The sequence below is a fragment of the Acinonyx jubatus genome, chromosome X (genome assembly GCF_027475565.1).
Source record: "Acinonyx jubatus isolate Ajub_Pintada_27869175 chromosome X, VMU_Ajub_asm_v1.0, whole genome shotgun sequence".
Classification (NCBI taxonomy): domain Eukaryota; kingdom Metazoa; phylum Chordata; class Mammalia; order Carnivora; family Felidae; genus Acinonyx; species Acinonyx jubatus.
In genome coordinates, this window is record NC_069389.1 from 53,478,879 (window position 1) to 53,497,502 (window position 18,624).

At 38.1% G+C, this 18,624-nt stretch overlaps 1 protein-coding gene across 8 annotated transcripts in view; it reads right to left on the reverse strand.

Annotated features, from left to right (window-relative positions):
- Positions 1–18,624, reverse strand: part of OPHN1 (oligophrenin 1) — a 573,279-nt gene that overhangs the window by 28,244 nt on the left and 526,411 nt on the right. The gene's annotated exons all lie outside the window — the stretch shown is intronic.

Below are 18,624 nucleotides of genomic sequence, written 5' to 3' on the forward strand. Positions count from 1 at the left end.
ATTAATCACAAACATAAAGAAACTCATTGATAAAATACCATAATAGTAGGGGACTTCAACACCTCACTTGCAGCAATGGACAGATCATCTAAACAGAAAATCAACAAGGAAACACTGGCTTTGAATGAAACACTGGATCAGATATATATATATATATATATATATATATATATATATATATATATAGAATATATCATCCTAAAGCAGCAGAATACACAATCTTCTCCAGTGCACATGAAACATTCTCCAGCATAGACCAAATACATAGCACTCCAGGCCTTCCTAAAGAAGGAGAAATGTCTCAGATACACAACCTAACCTTACACACCTTAAAGAGCTGTTAAAAGAACAGCAAATAAAACCAAAATCAGCAGAAGACAAGATAATAATAAAGATTAGAGCAGTAATTAATGCTATCGAAACCAGTAGAACAGATGAATAAAACCAGAAGCTGGCTCTTTGAAAGAATTAGCAAAATTGATAAACCACTAGCCAGTTTGATCAAAAAGAAAAAGGACCCAAATAAATAAAATCAAGAATGAAAGAGGAGAGATCACAACCAATACAGCAGAAATATAAGCAATAATAGAAGAATATTATGAGCAATTATAGGCTAATAAAATGCGCAATCTGGAAGAAATGGACAAATTCCTAGAAACATATAAACTACCAAAATGAAACAGGGAAGAAATATAAAATTTGAACAGACCCATAACCAGGAAAGAAATCGAATTAGTAATCAAAAATCTCCCAAAAAACAAGAGTCCAGGGCCAGATGGCTTTCCAGGAGAATTCTACCAAACATTTAAAGAAGAGTTAACACCTATCCTTTTGAAGCTCTTCCAAAAATAGAAATGGAAGGAAAACTTCCAAACTCATTCTATGAAGCCAGCATTACCTTGATTCCCAAGCCAGACAAAGACCCCACTAAAAAGAACTATAGACCAACTTCCCTGATAAACATGGATGCAAAAATCCTCAACAAGATAGTAGCCAATCGTATCCCACAATACAATAAAAAAAAAATTATTCACCACGACCAAGTGGGATTTATGTCTGGGATGCAGGGCTGGTTCAATATCCGCAAAACAAGCAATGTTATAGATACATCACATCAATAAAAGAAAGGAGAAGAACTAGAACAAGATCAAGAACAAGATCAAGAACAAGAACAAGAACTGCATCCTCTCAATAGATGCAGAAAAAGCATTTGATAAAATATAGCATTCTTTCTTGATAAAAACCTTCAAGAAAGTAGGGATAGAAGGATGATACCTCAAGTCATAAAAGCCATATATGAAAGACCCACCGCTAATATCGTCCTCAATGGGGAAAAACTGAGAGCTTTCCCCCTAAGGTCAGGAACACAAGAGGGATGTCCACTCTCCCCACTGTTATTCAACATAGTATTGGAAGTCTTAGCCTCAGAAAGCAGGCAAAACAACTGAATAAAAATATCCAAGTCAGCCAGGAGGAAGTCAAACTTTCACTCTTCAAAACAAACATGATACAGTATACGGAAAACCGGAAAGAATTCACCAAAAAACTGCTAGAACTGATTCATGAACTCAGCAAAGTCACAGGATACAAAATCAATGCACAGAAATCGGTTGCATTTCTAAACACCAATAATGAAGTAACAAAGAACTCAAGGAATTGATCCCATTTACAATTGCACCAAAAGTCATAAAATACCTAGGAATAAACCTAACCAAAGATGTAAAAGATCTGTATGCTGAAAACTATAGAAAGCTGATGAAGGAAATTGAAGAAGACACAAAAAAATTTTTTAAAAGTGTTCCATGCTCCTGGATAGGAATAACAAATATTGTTAAAATGTCAATACTACCCAAAGCAATCTACGTATTCAATGCAATCCCTATCAAAATAACCACAGAATTCTTCACAGAGCTAGAACAAACAATCCTAAAAGTTGTATGGAACCAGAAAAGACGCCAAATGTTCAAAGGAATCTTGAAAAAGGAAACCAAAGCTGGAGGCATCACAATCCCAGACTTCAAGATGTATTACAAAGCTGTAATCATCAAGACAGCATGGTACTGGAACAAAAACAGACATATATATCAATGGAACAGGATATAGAACCCAGAAATGGACCCACAAATTTATGGCCAACTAATCTTCAACAAAGCAGGAAAGACTATCCAATGGAATAAAGACAGTCTCTTCAGCAAATGCTGCTGGGAAAACTGGACAGCAACATGCAGAAAAATGAACCTGGACTGCTTTCTTACACCATACACAAAAATAACTCAAAATGCATGAAAGACCTAAATGTAAGAAAAGAAGCCATCAAAATCCTCCAGGAGAAAGCAGGCAAAAACTTTCTCCTTGGCTGCAGCAAATTCTTACTCAGCACGTCTCCAGAGGCAAGGAAAACAAAAGCAAAAATGAACTATTGGGACCCCATTAAAATAAAAAGCTTCTACACAGCAAAGTAAGCAATCAGCAAACCTAAAAGGCAACTGATGGAATGGGAGAAGATATTTGCACATGACACATCAGATAAAGGGTTAGTATCCAAAATCTATAAAGAACTCATCAAACTCAACACCCAAAAAACAAATAATCCAGTGAAGAAATGGGCAAAAGACATGAATAGACACTTCTCCAAAGACATCCAGATGGCTGACAGACACATGAAAAAATGCTCAACGTCACTCAACATCAGGGAAATACAAATCAAAACCACAATGAGATACCACCTCACACATGTCAGAATGGCTAACATTAACAACTCAGGCAACAATGTTGATGTTGGTGATGGATGCAGAGAAAGAGGATCTCTTTTGCACTGCTGGTGGGAATTCAAACTGGTGCAGCTACTCTGGAAACCAGTATGGAGGTTCCTCAAAAAATTAAAAATTGAACTACCCTATGACCCAGCAATTTCAGTACTAGGTATTTATCCAAGTGATACAGGTGCGCTGTTTCAAAGGGGCACATGTACCCCAATGTTTAGAGCAGTGCTATCAACAATAGCCAAAGTATGGAAAGAGCTCAAGTGTCTATTGATGGATGACGGGATAAAGAATATATATATATATATATATATATATATATATATATATATATCACATCTTCTTGTAATATGCCATTATATATACACATATGTATATGTATACATACGTATATGTATATATATATATATATATACATATGTCTATGTATATGTGCGTGTGTATATATATATATATATATAATGGCATATTACTCAGCAATCAAAAAGAATGAAATCTTGCCATTTGCAACTATGTGGATGGAACTAGAGGGTATTATGCTAAGCGAAATTAGTCAGAGAAAGACAAAATATGACTTCACTCATATGAGGAATTTAAGATACAAAACAGATGAATATAAGGGATGGGAAGCAAAAATAATATGAAAATAGGGAGGGGGACAAAACATAAAAGACTCTTAAATATGGAGAACAAACAGAGGGTTGCCAGAAGGATTGTGGGAAGGGTGATGGGCTAAATGGGTAAGAAGCATTAAGAAATCTACTCCTGAAATCATCGTTGCACTATATGCTAACTAACTTGGATATAAATTCAACAATAAATTAATCAATTAAAAAAATTAAGGCAAATATAAAAAATTATTAACTTAATCTATTACTTTAATTATTACTTTATTACTTACTGTTATAATTTTTAATACTGTTATATATTTTACCTTAAGTATTTTAACAGTTTTTTCTTCTTATAGTTCTTTTACATGGCTATAAATGCACAGGACAAAGTTCAAATTCCTTAATATAAATTCAAGGCCCTCTATGAGCTAGTCCCAAATTATGAACCCAGGCAGCAACTCTGGACCTTATCTTCAAGCTCTACTCTAGTCAAACTGGACTACTCACTGCCCTATCAAATCAAGCATTTGAGTCTTATTTCTGTGTGAGACAGTATGGTATAGTGGAAAGTACAAAAATCTGGAGTTGGGTAAGTCTGATTTTGAGACCTTGTTCTGCTACTTCCAAGCTATGGGACTCTGGAGAGTTATTTCACCCCTTTGACCATCAATGTGTTCACCTGGGAAGTGAGTCCAATAACCTCTCCTCAGCAGATGATTGTAAGGACTAAACTAGATAGTCTGTTTAGAATGCCTAGCATATAGTGTGGATAAGTTAATGTTAGACTCTGTTTTGCTTTCTACCTGATACATGACCCAGTTCTCATGTCTTATCTGTATTGTAACCATCCCTTAAAACTCAGGTCAAATCTCATCCCTCTGAACACTTCAGGTGGCATAGCAGATTTACATTCATGTAAACACTCATTAAGTGCTTATATATTGCCTTGTGGTTCTTTTTAAATTTACCCAGGTAGCCATTCTGGTGAGGGAGACATGGATGAAAAGAGCTAATGACAATACAGTGTGATTGGTGTTCTAATGGAGGAATTATTTGTGTATACACATACAAATTCTGTCTCCCCATATAGACTACATCTTACATTTCTGAACATGCCATTCCCCTTAACAGCAGGCTGGGCACAGAGAATTTCAGCTAAAAAAATGACCAAAATTATAATAATTGATTTTTCTAACACAGTTTATAGCATTCAAAGCATTCTTCCAGATAATTATTTGATGTTCACAATAAGCTTGGAAGGGAAGATGTTATGGGTCTTATCTTCTCCATTTCATAGAGAATAAAACTGAGGTTCAGAAAGGTGAACTAATTCACCCCAAGTCACATAGTTAGGTAAGTAATAGAGTGAGAATTGAAATCCCCATCTCTTTTTGCTGTACCCACTGTTCTTCTTAGTGTCCGCTGTTTGTAATTTAAGGCATATAAAATTATAAATGGCAAAAATAAAGTAATGGTAATAACTGTTAAAAATTTAGCCATCATTTATTGAACACCTGCTCCATTCTAGATACTGAGATCCTGTACTTAGTACTTTATGCATACATTCTCATTTAACACTGGTCATAACCTTCCAAGGTAGAAAGTATTATCCCTATTCTACAGTTGAGAAAACAGAGACACACAGATGAGACATAACTTCATGGGTAATTGGCAATAGAATCAGGTACATGTGATTTCTTAAGTCAATGTAGTACCAGTACCAGTGGTTTTCAACCCTGGCTACACACTGGGAACATTAAAATCATACAGTACCTGGGGTCCATCCCCCAAGCTTCTGGTTTAATTGATTGTGGTAGGACTAGGGTATAGGGTTTTTTTTTTTAATTTTGCTTTATTTTTTCTTTTGAGAGGAAAAAATGAGCAGGGTAGAGGGACAGAGGGGGAGGGAAGGAGGGAGAGAGAGAGAGAGAGAGGGAGAGAAAGGATGAGAGCCTTAAGCAGGTTCCATTTTCAGCTCAGAGCCTGATGCAAGCCCAATCTCACGACTGCAAGATCATGACCTGAGCCAAAATCTAGAGTTGGTCGCTTAACCAACTGAGCCACTCAGGAGTCCCAGGTATGGGTGTTTTCAAAAGTTCCTCAAGTGATGCTATGTGTAGTCAGAGTTAGGAATCAATAGGTCACATTGTGCTACTTGGTTACTGTAGATCAAAGATTACCAGAGTTGACAATGCCATACCAGTTCTACTGTATAGTAGAGGTGGTGTTGGAAAAGAAGTGTATGTTGCAGTCTGTGCCAAAAAACACTTCTACCCAAAACTGTGTCCATTTTAGAGCTATCGCTTTTCTGGATGAGAGAACCAGATAATGCCCACTAAAATATGAATCCCATTCCTTTCCAACTAACAGCCACATCCAAATGGACATCACCCCAAGGCGTTAGAAAGGAAACATCATTAGTCTTGCATTCTTAGTCTCTTTCTTGATGATTCATTACAAATAAAACTTTGAAGTCACAGCAAAGGGATTTCTTGAGTGAAAGATTCCAACGTTCTCTCTTATCTCTAATTTGCCACAGTAAAACTACAATGTCAAACTGAGAAGGCAGAAATGGAAGAGTAATAAAATGGAGTCATTAGATCTAGATTCCAGTCTTAGTACTAAAACTACCTTGTTGTGTGACCTTGACAAGATCACTTCAGTACCTGTACAATGTGGACGTGGATTCTTTTATAGATCAATGTGTCTGTGATATAAGTCTACAGGCCTAGATCTCTCCTTACTGCCTTTTATTTATTATTATTATTTTTAATATGAAAATTATTGTCAAATTGGTTTCCATACAACATCAGGGCTCATTCCACCCAACAGGTACCCTCCTCAATGCCCATCACCCACTTTCCCCTCCCTCCCACACCCCATCAACCCTCAGTTTATTCTCAGTGTGTAAGAGTCACTTATGGTTTGGCTCCCTCCCTCTCTAACTTTTTTTTCCTTCCTCTCCCCCATGGTCTTCTGTTCAGTTTCTCAGGATCCACATAAGAGTGAGAACATATGGTATCTGTCTTTCTCTGTATGACTTATTTCACTTAGCATAACACTCTCCAGTTCCATCCACATTGCTACAAAAAGCCATATTTCATTCATTCTCATTGCCAAGTAGTATTCCATTGTGTATATAAACCACAATTTCTGTATCCATTCATCCGTTGATGGACATTTAGGCTGTTTCCATAGTTTGGCTATTGTTGAAAGTGCTGCTATAAACATTGGGGTACAAGTGCCCCTATGCATCAGCACTCCTCTATCCCTAGGATAAATTCCTAGCAGTGCTATTGATGAGTCATAGGGTACTTTTTTTTTTTTTAATTTTTTGAGGAACCTCCACACTGTTTTTCACTGTGGCTACACCTACACCAGTTTGCATTCCCACCAACAGTGCAAGAGGGTTCCCATTTCTCTACATCCTCTCCAGCATCTATAGTTTCCTGATTTGTTCATTTGAGCCACTTTGGTGTGAGGTGGTATCTGAGTGTGATTTTGATTTGTATTTCCTTGATGAGGAGTGACGTTGAGCATCTTCTCATATGCCTGTTGGCCATCTGGATGTCTTCTTTAGAGAAGTGTCTATTCACGTCTTCTGCCGATTTATTCACTGGATTATTTGCTTTTCCAGAGTGGAGTTTAGTGAGTTCTTTATAGATTTGGATACTAGCTCTTTGTCTGATATGTCATTTGCAAATATGGTTTCCCATTCCGTCAATTGCCTTTTAGTTTTGTTGATTGTTTCCTTTGCAATGCAGAAGCTTTTTATCTTCATGATGTCCCAATAGTTCATTTTTGCTTTTAATTCCCTTGTCTTTGGAGATGTGTCAAGTAAGAAATTTCTGCGGCTGAGGCCAGAGAGGTTTTTCCCTGCTTTCTCCTCTAGGGTTTTGATAGTTTCCTGTCTCACATTCAGGTCCTTTATCCATTTTGGGTTTATTTTTGTGAGTGGTGTAAGAAACTGGTCTACTTTTATTCTTCTGCATGTTGCTGTCCAGTTCTCCCAGCACCATTTATTAAAGAGACTGTCTCTTTTCCATAAGATATTCTTTCCTGCTTTGTCAAAGATTAGTTGGCCATACTTTGGTGGGTCCAATTCTGGAGTCTCTATTCTATTCCACTGGTCTATATGTCTGTTTTTGTGCCAATACCATGTTGTCTTGATGATTACAGCTTTGTAGTAGAGGCTAAAGGCTGGGATTGTGATGCCTCCGGCTTTGGTCTTCTTCTTCAAAATTACTTTGACTATTCAGGGTCTTTTGTGGTTCCAAACAAATTTTAGGATTGCTTTTTCTAGCTTTTAGAAGTATGCTGGTGCAATTTTGATTGAGATTGCATTGAATGTGTAGATTTCTTTGGGTAGTATTGACATTTTAACAATATTTATTCTTCCAATCCATGAGCACGGAATGTTTTTCCATTTCTTTATATGTTCTTCAATTTCCTTCATCAGCTTTCCATAGTTTTCAGCATACAGACTTTTTACATCTTTGGTTAGGTTTATTCCTAGGTATTGTATGATTCTTGGTGCAATTGTGAATGGGATCAGTTTCTTTCTGTTGCTTTATTATTAGTGTATAAGAATGCAACTGTTTTTTGTAGATTAACTTTGTATTCTGTGACTTTTCTGAATTCATGTATCAGTTCTAGCAGACCTTTGGTGGAGTCATAGGGTTTCCCATGTATAATATGTCATCTGAAAAAAGTGAAAGTTTGGCATCATATTTGCCAATTTTGATGCTTCTGGTTCCCTTGTGTTGTCTGATTGCTGAAGCTAGAAATTCCAACACTATCTTAAACAACAGCAGTGAGAGTGGACATCGCTGTTGTGTTCCTGATCTCAGGGAGAGAGCTCTCAGTTTTTCCCCATTGAGGATATTAGCTATCGGCTTTTCATAAATGGCTTTGAGGATGTTTAAGTATGTTCCTTCTATCCCGACTTTCTCGAGGGGTTTATTAAGAAAAGATGCTAAATTTTGTCAAATACTTTCTCAGAATCGATTGACAGAATCATATGTTTCTTATCTTTTCTTTTATTAATGTGATGTATCACATTGATTGATTTGCAAATGTTGAAACAGCCCTGCAGCCAGGAATGAATCCCACTTGATCATGGTGAATAATTCTTTTTATATGCTGTTAAATTCGATTTGCCAGTGTCTTGTTGAGAATTTTTGCATCCATATTCATCAGGGATATTGGCCTGTAGTTCTCTTTTTTTGCTGGGTCTCTGTCTGGTTTCAGAATGAAAGTAATGCTGGCTTCATAGAATGAGTCTGGAAGTTTTCCTTCCCTTTCTATTTTTTGGAACAGGTTGAAAAGGATAGGTATGATCTATGCTTTAAATGTCTGGTAGAATTCCCCAGGGAAGCCATCTGGTCTTGGACTCTTATTTGTTGGGAGATTTTTGTAACTCATTGAATTTCTTTGCTGGTTATAGGTCTGTTCAAGTTTTCTATTTCTTCCTGTTTGAATTTTGGAATGGGTGGGTGTTTAGGAATTGTTCATTTCTTCCAGGTTGTCCAGTTTGTTGGCATATAATTTTTCATAGTATTCCCTGGTAATTGCTTGTATTTCTGAGGGACTGGGCGTAATAATTCCATTTTCATTCATGACTTTATCTATTTGAGTTCTCTCCCTTTTCTTTTTGAGAAGCCTGGCTAGAGGCTTACAAATTTTTTTTTATTTTTTTTTCAAAAAAACAACTCTTGGTTTCATTGATCCGTTCTACAGATTTTTTAAATTCTGTATTATTTCTGCTCTGATATTTATAATTTCTCTTCTTCTGCTGCGTTTGGGGTGTCTTTGCTGTTCTGCTTCTATTTCCTTTAGGTGTGCTGTTAGATTTTGTATTTGGGATTTTTCTTGTTTCTTGAGATAGGCCTGGATTGCAATGTATTTTCCTCAGGACAACCTTTGCTGCATCCCAAAGCATTTGGAATGTTGTATTTTCATTTTCATTTGTTTCCATATATTTTTAAATTTTTTATCTAATTGCCTGGTTGACCCATTCATTCTTTCGTAGGGTGTTCTTTAACCTCTATGCTTTTGGAGATTTTCCAGACTTTTTCCTGTGGTTGATCTCAAGCTTCATAACATTGTGGTCTGAAAGTATGCATGGTTTAATTTCAATTCTTGTATACTTATGAAGGGCTGTTTTGTGACCTAGTATGTGACCTATCTTGGAGAATGTTCCATGTGCACTCGAGAAAAAAGTATATTCTGTTGCTTTGGGATGCAGAGTTCTAAATATATCTGTCACATCCATCTGATCCAATGTATCATTCAGGGCCCTTGTTTCTTTATTGATCCTATGTCTAGATGATCTATCCATTGTTGTAAGTGGAGTATTAAAGTCTCCTGCAATTACCACATTCTTATCAATAATGGTGCTTAATGTTTCTGATTAATTGTTTTATATATTTGGGGGCATCTGTATTGGGTGCATAGATATTTACAATTGTTAGCTCTTCCTGATGGATAGACCCTGTAATCATTATATAATGCCCTTCTTCATCTCTTGTTACAGCCTTTAATTTAAAGTCTAGTTTGTCTGATATAAGTCTGGGTACTCCAGCATTTTTTGACTTCCAGTAGCATGATAGATAGTTATCCATCCCCTCACTTTCAATCTGAAGGTGTCCTCAGGTCTAAAATGAGTCTCTTGTAGACAGAAAATAGATAGTTATTGTTTTCTTATCCATTCTGATGCCCTATGTCTTTTGATTGGAGCATTTAGTCCATTTACATTCAGTGTTATAGAAAGATATGCATTTAAAGTTATTGTGATGTCTGTAGGTTTCATGCTTGTAGTGATGTCTCTGGTTCTTTGTGGTCCTTGCAACATTTCACTCACAGAATCCCCCTTAGAATCTCTTGTAGGGCTGGTTGAGTGGTGATGAATTCCTTCAGTTTTTTTTGGGAAAACCTTTATCTCACCTCTTATTCTGAATGACAGACTTGCTGGGTAAAGGATTCTTGGCTGCATTTTTTTTTCTGTTCATCACATTGAAGATTTCCTGCCATTCCTTTCTGGCCTGCCAACTTTCAGTAGATACGTCTGCCACCACTCTTATGTGTTTACCTTTGTGATTGCGGGCATGTTTATCCCTATCTGCTTTCAGAATTTTTTTTTTATCCTTGTATTTTTCCAGTTTGACTATGATATGTCATGCAGAAGATCGATTCAAGTTATGTCTGAAGGGAGTTCTCTGTGCCTCTTGGATTTCAGTGCATTTTTCCTTCCCCAGATCAGGGAAGTTCTCAGCTATGATTTGTTCAAGTACACCTTCAGCCCTTCTCTCTTCTTCCTTCAGCATTCCTATGATACAGATATTGTTCCATTTGATGCATCACTTAGTTCTCTAATTCTCCCCTCATACTCCTGGATATTTTTATCTCTCTTTTTCTCAGCTTCCTATTTTCCATAATTTTAGCTTCTAATTCACCTATTCTCTCCTCTGGACCTTCAATCCATTCTATGGCCGCCTCCATTTTATTTTGCACCTCATTGATAGCATTATTTTTTAGCTCCTCATGACTATTTTTTAGTCCCTTGATCTCTGTAGTAATAGATTGTCTGCAGTCCTCTATGCTTTTTGCAAGCCCAGCGATTAATTTTATGACTATCATTCTAAATTATTTTTCTGTTATATTGCTTAAATCGGTTTTGATCAATTCGTTAGCTGTCGCTACTTCCTGGAGTTTCTTTTGAGGAGAATTCTTCCATTTCGTCATTTTGGCTAGTCCCTGTGGTAGCTCCAAACTGCAGAGCACTTCCCTTGTGCTGTCCAGAGTAACTTGTTTTGGTGGGCAGGGCTGCAGTCAGACCCAATATCTGCCCCCAGCCCATCGCTGGGGCCCCTTTCAGACTGGTGTGTGCCTTATCTTCCCCTCTTCCAGGGGTAGGACTCACTGTGGAGTGGTGTGGCCCTGTCTGGGCTACTTGCACACTGCCAGGCTTGTGGTGCTGCTTTGATGGGATATGGCCAAGGGCATATCAGAGGGATGGGTCCGCAAGGTGCACAAGGGTGGGAGGGGCGATTGTAGCTCGCTTTGCCCTTGGTGGTCCCCTGTGGGAGGGGCCCTGCAGCACCAGGAGGGAGGCAGGCCTGCTTCAGGGATGGATCCACAGACGCACAGCATTGGGCATTTACATGGTGCAAGCAAGTTCCGTGATGGGAACTGGTTCCCTTTGGAATTTCGGCTTGGGGATGGGAGAGAGAAATGGCACTTGCCAGTGCCTTTGTTCCCCTGCCTAGCTGAGCTTTGTCTTCTGGGGCTCAACAACTCTCTCTTCTGGCGTCCTCTCGCCCTCCCCGCTTTCCGACAGTAGAGCTGTTGACTTTTAACATTCCAGATATTAAGTCCCACTGGCTGTCAGAACTCACGGAGTCTGGCCCCTCTGCTTATGCAAGCCAGACTTTGGGGGCTCTGTCTTGCCTGGTGGGCTGCCCCTGCACTTCCCAGGTTCCCTCCTGCCAGTCCATGTAGCACGCAACCCCTCTCTGCCCTTCCTACCCCCTTCTGTGGGCCTCTTGTCTACGCCTGGCTCCAGAGTGTCTGTTCTGCTAGTTTCCTGGCATTTTTCTGGGTTATTTAGGCAGATGTGGGTGGAAACTAAGTGATCAGCAGGAGAAGGTGCACCCAACCTCCTCCTACTCCACCATCTTCCACCCATATCCTGTGTTTCCCCTTGCTGGCTTTTAAATGATGCTTTTGGAGTACTCTAGAAATCTGTTCTGCTCATGTACTTAACAAACTTGAAAAAAATCTCTCTATAGATATAGATTTAGATTCCATAGTTTCCTGTTGCTTGAAAAAGAAACTGAAGTTTTTTTTTTAACCTAGAAGTTAGTATCCACTTCCATTTGGCTTCAACTGATATTTCCGATATACCTTTCCACTATTTATCTTCACATACCCTGCAGTCCACACAAACAGTACTATTTGTTGTTCCATATACATGTCTTACAATTAATCATATTTTCCCCACATTCCCTTTACCCTATTCCCATATGCCCAAATTTACATCATCCATCAAGACTCAGCTTAAGTGCTCCAAGCCTAAGATGCTCTAAATTCTTTTCTCTGACTCCTAACGCACTAATCATCTTGTACTATTAAACCACGTTCCTTGTTTTGGTGGCTCTATGTCTCCTATTAGAATGCAAGCAACTCGATAGCAACATACAGGTGGGATTCATCTCTGTATTCCCCAAAAGCCCAAGTAAATTGCTTTGCACATAACTGATATTCAATAAATATTTATTGAGTAAAGAAACACATAGTTCAGTCCATTAGAAAGACAATGTAAAGAGATTTTCTTTTTTAAGTTCCCAGTTGTGACCTCTTTGAGACACACACAAACAAACATGATATGTCCAAATTTTATGTCCAAATTTCAGGGCTATTCTTAAAGCTAAATGGAAAGGTTTTAAATATACTGAGTGTTTCTTGAGGGCTTTTGTGCCCAGCCTTATGTTCTTACAAGTGATCTGACAAAGACCTTGCCCTCCAGGAACTTAGAACAGAGGTGGACAATGAAGTCATACATATGGGAAATAAGTGTGAATACTGTACCTCAGGACCCACATTAAAGGGTCAAACTTGAATGTCAAAAAAAGTGAAGTATTGGAGATTTCCCTGAGGCAGAATTGTCAGAAGGTTTCAAGGAAGGAATAGTACTTGAGCTGGACCTCAAGATGGTTAAAAATCCTTCCTTGCCCCCTTCTCCTCAACAATAGAACCCCTTTTTCTCAGTGTTTGGCAGGGTCATAGAAAGTCTGAGGGTGGAAATAGTAGCTTTGAGCTCGATTATGACACCTACATTTGAGGCTTGAGGCTTCTCATAGGCTCCAAAATAGAGAAGAGTAAACACCTACTATCTTCTATGGATGCCATTTTCTGAGAGGTTGTTATCCATTTTGAACTTCTATTGTATTATAAAATGTTTTGTATACCTAATCTTAGTTTACAACCACCAAACATTTCCTATAATGTAGGCATTGTCTCCACTTATAGGTAAGAAAACTGGCTCAAATAAGTTAAATTTACCTAAGATTATGTAGCTAATAATTATCTTCCTGGAAAATCAAAACAACTGCTACCACTTACTGAGTATTCATTATGTGTCAAGCACATAGATATCTCAATTCATTGTTGCAGCAATCCTATGGGTACAATTATTATCTTCATTTTACAAATGAGAAAACTAAGGCTCAGAGAGGTTGTGACTTGATGAAGGTCCCACAGCTCTGAGGCAGAGCTAAGTTTCAAAATCACACCTGGGAGACTTTGGCGCCTGTTACATCTGAGACTTCACTAAGCCTTTTGAGGTTATGATCTTTATACCAAACTGTACTTCTCTTATTTTCTTTTTAACTTTCTCCACAACCTGACTTTTACTACAAATTTGACCTCCCTCTCCAGCCCAACCTCTTCTTTCCCTCCCCATTCTCTGTCAAATGACCATAACCAATCTTAGCACTTGTTGATTTCTCAGTACCTCATGACCATCAGTCCTCAACATTTAGCAACTTTCTTTCAGCTTTCCTTATATCTATATATACCCAACCAAAGGGTAAATAAGGAGAGATTCTTTCTCTTTGTAGATTCCCCAAGTTTTCTAGAATCATCTCTTACTTTCTATGAAATTCTGCCATGCTCACCTGAAAGCCTCTCTTCTCCTGTAGCCACCAATTACTCTTTTGGATCAATTGGAAGTTAGGCTCCAGGAAAGGCAGAGAAAGAAGATAAAACACAGTAGATTACTAAAGCATAATTAATCTAAACAAACAAATGTGGATAATGGCCAGCACAGCCAATTACTGAAAGAGCAAGTCTGTTTTTAAGAAGGGCTCCTAAACACATGTATTGTATTTTACAGTAGGGATGTATTCTTTACTTTTATCGAAGAACCTGAGGCAGAGTGAAGGTCTCTTTGCCCCATGCTCCTACAGGAATTTATTCACACCAGCTTTAGAACATGGATCACACTGGACTGGGACTTTTTTCTTACATGCCAGCCTCACCATGAACACTTGGAGGGCAGGGACCATGACCTTTCATCATTGTCCTCCCCGTTGCATAGCACTATACCTAAATAAATGAACAAATGCATGTAAGTAGATGTTTTATCCACCCCACTCTCCAAAGGAAAGTCCCAAGTCCTTTTGTAGAAACTATACAGAGGAAAGTCCCAAGTCCTTTTCAAAGCCAGGCCTGATTAGAGGCAGTGAGATTAAAGGACAGTATATTGGCTTGTATATTTTTCTCTCCTACAAGTTAATGCTTCTTAGAAAATAGAAATAAGAAGGTAGCTAAAACCATTTAAGAAATTAAAATTTGGTACCCAAGAAGCCTAGGTTCAATCTCTGTCTCCACATCTTACAATGTGGGTGGCTCTGGGAAGTTGTTTCACTTCTCTGAGCCTCAATTTTTCCTTAATGGGGAAATAAATGTGAAATGAGGGAGGAAACCTACCTCATAGGCCTATCATAATGATTAGATACAACAGAAAAAGAGAAAATATCCAGTTCTATGTCTGGAACAGAAAAGAGCCCTTGCCAAAATTATCTCAGAAAACAATATTGATTTTATTGTAAGTTGACTGCCATGGAACAAAGCAATTTAACATGCACTTTGTGTTTGCTATCTTTAATTGCTAAGGAAAAATGTAAAGAATATCAAGCCCACTCAATATCAAATCCAAATGTTGGATTGATGCAAGGGGAGGACATCGGGGACAGGGAAATGGCATAGTTGGATCACTAAAGAAATGAGGACTGTGCATTGACCTTTGACATGGTAGGCAAAACTCTGAACAAAGAGCTGAAATGGAGTGACAACTGCAAAGTGCAGAGTGGGTCAGCTGAGGTGACTGTCATTAAGGCTGCTGGCCAGTACCTGGGGCCAACAACTCTTAATTATAGCTCAGGGTCAGAGGTGTTTGTAGCTTTTGCTTAATTGATATCTGTTCTGATGCCTGGAATCTACCACTGGAGTGGTGGTCAAAATAGGGAGGAAGCGGGGGGGAATAAGAGGTGAGGAGGTGGGAGTGAGTGAAGTACAAACAGGCAACTATAGAGATGTAGTTAGTAAGAAGTTGCTATGGGCTGATGTCAAAGAGGTTGCTGCCTGTGTTCTCCTCTAAGATTTTGATGGTTATAGCAGCACTATCAACAATAGCCAAATTATGGAAAGAGGCCAAATGTGCCCACTGACTCATAAAAGAATAAAACAGTTTTGGGGCACCTGGGTGCCCCAGTTGGTTAAGTGCTGACTTCAGCTCAGGTCATGATCTTGCAGTTCATGAGTTCAAGCCCTGCATCAGCCTCTATACTGACAGCTCAGAGCCTAGAGACTGTTTTGGATTCTGTGTCTCCCTCTTTCTCTGTGCCCATCCCCCACTTGTGCTCTGTCTCTCTCAAAAATAAAACATTTAAAAATTAAAAAAAAATAAAGGATAAAAAAAGTTTTGAAATATACACACACACAATGGAATATTACTCAGCCATAAAAAGAATGAAATCTTGCCATTTGAAACAACATGGGTGGAACTAAAGGGTATTATACTAAGAGAAATCAATCTGTCAGAGAAAGACAAATATCATATGATTTCACTCATATGCGGAATTTAAGAAACAAAACAAATAAGCATAGGGGGAAGAAAGAGAGAGGCAAACCATAGAACAGACTCTTAACTATAGGAGAAACTGAGCGTTGTTGGAAGGAATGTAGGTAGGGAGATGGGTTAAATGGGTGACAGGTTATTAAGGAAGGCACTTGTGATGAGAACTGGGTGATATATGTTAGTGATGAATTACTAAATTCTATTCCAGAAACTAATGTTACACTGTATGTTAAGTAACTGGAATTTAATTAAAAACTTCCCCCCCCCCAAAAAAAAGAGGCAACTACATCATAAATTTGGCTCATTTTTCACCAAGGCCAGGATTACAACCACAGTTCTGTTTTCTGTAGCTAAGGCTGGAGGCATGGATCTTTGAAAAAAGCTACATAACACTAGCCTGTTGCTGACTAATTTAAGGTAAAAAGCAAAAACCAAGCAATTATGTGGCCCAGATTTAGACAGTCTGACTGATAATGGAGAGTAAGATCATTATATTAACTGAAACTATTAGATCAGAGCAGCTGTTGCCAGCAGCCTGGAGCAGGACTGTGGAGGAATGGGAAGGGGAAATGCCTCTAGAATTTAAGTCTACAGTAGGCAATAGTTAGGGAGGGCTAAGTTGTGGTGTGCTGACCTTAGAGGATCTGGCTGACCTCAAGGCTTAGTAGCAGGCAAAACAAACTTCTCCGTGAAAAATATATCTTGAATTACCCAACTCTACCAGATTGATGTGAAGGTCAATACAGGACTTATAAATTGAAGCAGTGTCTACATAGAAGTCTGGTGTTAATTGGTTATTTCCCCAAATAGGCAAATCTTAGAAAGGGGAAGAGCAGGGTAGGGAATTAATAACATATTTTGGATATTGATTATATGGCAGAAATTTTGGTATTTCTTTTTTTTAATTTTTTTTAACGTTTATTTATTTTTGAGATAGAAACAGAGCATGAATGGGGGAGGGTCAGAGAGAGAGGGAGACACAGAATCTGAAACAGGCTCCAGGCTCTGAGCGGTCAGCACAGAGCCCGACACGGGGCTCGAACTCACGGACCGTGAGATCATGACCTGAGCCGAAGTCGGACGCTTAACCGACTGAGCCACCTAGGCGCCCCTATATTTCTTCTAACCCTACCAATAATTCTGTTAGATGAGCTGTTTCTCCTATTTATAGATTTAGAAACCTAGGTGCACAGAGGTTAAATAACTATTAATCATACAGACAGATGGATCAGTGGGCCAAGACAAATAATTCACAGAGTCAGTTACTTAGTGGAAATCTTATCAGATTCCCAAAGAATAGCTTTTACGGAATTGTGCTCTGAGACAATGCCATCAGCCCATGTTAAGGTTGTTATATGCAACAATTCTTGAGAGAAAATGCTTCTTAGAAGTATTCTCTTGCCTCAAAAATGGATGAGTTGTACTTTTACTTGAACAAGTGGCTTGTTGTTACCTTAAGAGCATAGACTTATATTACCATTAAGTTCCTCCTCTTTTCATTTTCTCTAGAAAGTTTGGAGACAAATATGTGACACTGCTCCAGCAAGTATGTAAGGCTTCACAGTAAACATTTTGTGTATGAACTCCATTATTTCCATATCCTTACTATACTACCTTTTTTTTCTCTCTTGAGCTCATTTTTTCTCACCTGTATTCTCTAGAATCTAAGGCAGAAGTCAGCAAACTTCTTCTGTAAAGTATCAGATAGCTAATATTTTAGGTCTTGTAGGCCATTGGAAGGTCTCTGTTGCTACTACTAGATTCTGCTGTTGTAGTATAAAAGCAGCTTTAGACACTATGTAAGTTAAGTAGTATATTATGGACACAGAAATTTGAATTTCATATAATTTTCATGTGTCATGACATATTATTTTTCTTTTGATTTTTTTCAACCAGTTAAGGCCATAGTTTGCTAAGCCCTGATATAAGGCTCAAGAGAGTAGGGACCTTGTGTCTTATTCATTCTTATGTCCTCAACACTTAGAATGAGACCAGGCATACAGTAAGTATTACATGAATACTTGTTGAATAAATTATTCCTACTATTTTGAGTTTTTGTATTTTCTATATTGTTAAATGCCTTAAATCCTTTTTGGAATAGGACAAGATAAAAAAACAAGGCATATTTTTAGAAGGTCATCTATCAAGAAAATAAAATATCCACAATTTGGATCCAAGCCTTTGTGATATCAAAGTCTATATTCTGTCCAGTATACCATACTATCTTCATAGAATTATGTACCCTTCTCCAGATACCCTCTGGATTAGCTCCAACCTCCAAACATGAGTCTCCACATGTAGTAACCAATTAAATTTACAGAAGTCAGCCACATCTTGAATTTGTAATTTAAAAATCCTATAGTTTTGCAGAAGTTGTGCCCTTTTGTCCTTATTTTGATTAATCTGGCAAGTGAGAATGAGAAACCAGCAGTTCACCAATTTCAAAGTTTCTTATAGAAACGTAAAGTGATAGTTCCGCCTTATTGGAAATAAAACAGGCTTTTGTGCCTGTCAGACTTGGTAAGATTGAGATCACAGCTCGGCCAGTTACTAGCTATGAACGTTTGTCAAGTCACTTAGCTCTAGGATCCTCAGTTCTAGTAGGAAAAAA